The sequence below is a fragment of the Otolemur garnettii genome, unplaced genomic scaffold (assembly GCF_000181295.1).
Source record: "Otolemur garnettii isolate 467f Iridium unplaced genomic scaffold, OtoGar3 scaffold00074, whole genome shotgun sequence".
Lineage (NCBI taxonomy): Eukaryota > Metazoa > Chordata > Mammalia > Primates > Galagidae > Otolemur > Otolemur garnettii.
This window is the reverse complement of record NW_003852469.1, coordinates 6,808,372-6,810,690: the sequence shown is the minus strand read 5'-3', so window position 1 is coordinate 6,810,690 and position 2,319 is coordinate 6,808,372. Positions and strand designations below refer to the sequence as shown.

Genomic DNA, 2,319 nt, shown 5'->3' with positions numbered 1-2,319 from the left:
TTTTTTTTTTTGAGACAGAGCCTCAAGCTATCCCCCTGGGTAGAGTGCTGCGGCATTACAGCTCATAGCAACCTCCAACTCCTGGGCTCAAGCGAGTCTCCTGCCTCAGCCTCCCAGGTAGCTGGGACCACAGGCGCCCACCACAATGCCCAGCTATTTTTTGGTTGCAGCCATCATTGTTGTTTTGGCGGGCCTAGCCTGGATTTGAACCTGCCACCTTAGGTGTATGTGGCTGGCGCCTTAGCCAGTTGAGCCACAGGCGCCAAACCACTACACAGTCATTCTAATTTTGTCAATTTCATCTTCCTTCCCCCATCTCTTCTAAAATTACATTTCTTAGGTAGTCTAAATGAGCTTAGATCTGGCTTTGAGCCCCTGTTCTGCAAGATAGAAGACTGACATCAGACATCTCCCCTTTATGTTGCATGGACCCGGGGGTGTCTGTGATCCTGGTTCTCAGTACAGCTGCAGTGCCAGGGTACTTAGCCCCAGAAAGCATGTTTATGGCTGTCAGGGAGCTCAGGGAGCCGTGTCAATTCTCCCTAGTACCCCTGCAGCTGGTACAGGTTGGTGTTCTAGTGCCTTCATGCCCTCTATTCTTACGGGTCACTAGAAGCCACAGAGAGCAGTTTTTTCCCTGGAGGTGAGAACAGCTCTTTCTTTACATTTCTTCTGTTCATGGCCCAAGAATGCTTTGCATATTTCTAAAAGATAGTGAGCAACTGAGGTTTGCCATGTAAGGTTAAATTTCGTATGTCCCTATTAAGTTCTTGGTAATTCATGTAATGACTCATTCCCTCTGAACGCAACACATCTTAGAAATATCTTTTTAAACCTAATTGCCTTCCATTTGGTTGCTCTCCAGGCTGGCTGGACCACCCCTGTCTTGGGGTTTCCCTTCGCCTCCTACTAGGAATCTCTAGTATCTCAGATCCCATGACTGCTACTTTCTTGGTTTACTACTTTGCTTTCTGTAGAGCATATCTGTCAGTATCTTCCAGAGGAAGGGGAAATTGGAGGAAATAATTCTGAGACCTTACGTGTTTGAAAATGTCAGCTCAGCGCCTATGGCTCAAGCGGCTAAGGTGCCAGCCACATACACCTGAGCTGGCAGGTTCGAATCCAGGCTAGGCTGGCCAGACAACAATGATGGCTGCAACCAAAAAATAGCCGGGTGTTGTGGTGGGTGCCTGTAGTCCCAGCTACTTGGGGCTCTGTCTCAAAAAAAAAAAAAAAAAAAAAAAGAAGACTAGGTTTGATATATGCACATCCTGAGCTTTTGTTTAATATACAGTGTATGTTTTACTATAGTAAATTGTAGATGTGTATGATCCTAATGGTTGCATGAAATTTCCATCTTACACATGTCTGCATCTCTGATTCTTTTTTAGGCTATATACTTAGAATACCTTAATGGAAGTGTTGAACATTTTTTTTTTTTTTTCAGTTTTTGGCTGGGGCTGGGTTTGAACCTGCCACCTCTGGCGTATGGGGCCAGTGCCCCACCCTTTGAGCCACAGGCTCTGCCCAAGGGTTGAACATTCTAAAGATTTTTAATATATAATATAACAGGATTTTAAATATATATTGACAAATTAGCCTCTAGAAGATTTATTCATTTTATTTCCTACCAGTTCTGTATCACTACTGGTTATTATCAGGCTTCTAAATCTTTGCTTTTCTGATAAATTTATTCTAGCTTCAGTATAAACATGCTTGGCTCCAGTTTTGTACTAGAGTCTTGGGCCATACTGCTGTTAGATAACCAAACAAAGAAAGATCACTCCTCTCATGGAGATCATGTTGTAGTCAATAAACAGTAAATAATAAATGTAATAAGTTTTATAGTTGTTAGAAATAGCAAGAGCTATGGAAAAAAGCAAAAGTAAAGCACAGGGTAACGGAGATCAGGGGTATTGAGTAGAGACTGGGGGGGAAAGTTGTAGTTTTGGGTAGAGTGGTCAAGCTTATTGAGCGAACACTTGAACAAGGCGAGAGAATTGCCAGGTGAATATAGGGGAAAAGGAGTTCCACAGTACTCTACCAAGGGCAACAGAGTGAGACTCTGTCTCAAATAAAACAAAACCCTCTGGGAGCCTAGGGCAGGTGGATTGCCTGAGCTCATAGGTTTAAAGACCAGCCTGAGCCAGAGTGAGACCTTATCTCGAAAAATGGCCAGGTGTTGTAACAGGCGTCTATAGTCCCAGCTATGTGGGAGGCTGAGGCAAGAGAATGGCTTGAGCCCTTGAGTTTAAGGTTGAGCTTGAGCTCTAACGCCATGGCACTCTACTAGGGGTGACAAAGCAAAACTCTGTCTCA

General features: G+C 44.0%; 1 protein-coding gene across 2 annotated transcripts in view; it reads left to right on the top strand.

Moving 5' to 3' along the window:
* The window catches only part of PIWIL2 (piwi like RNA-mediated gene silencing 2), a 47,185-nt gene that overhangs the window by 10,611 nt on the left and 34,255 nt on the right, over positions 1-2,319 (top strand). The gene's annotated exons all lie outside the window — the stretch shown is intronic.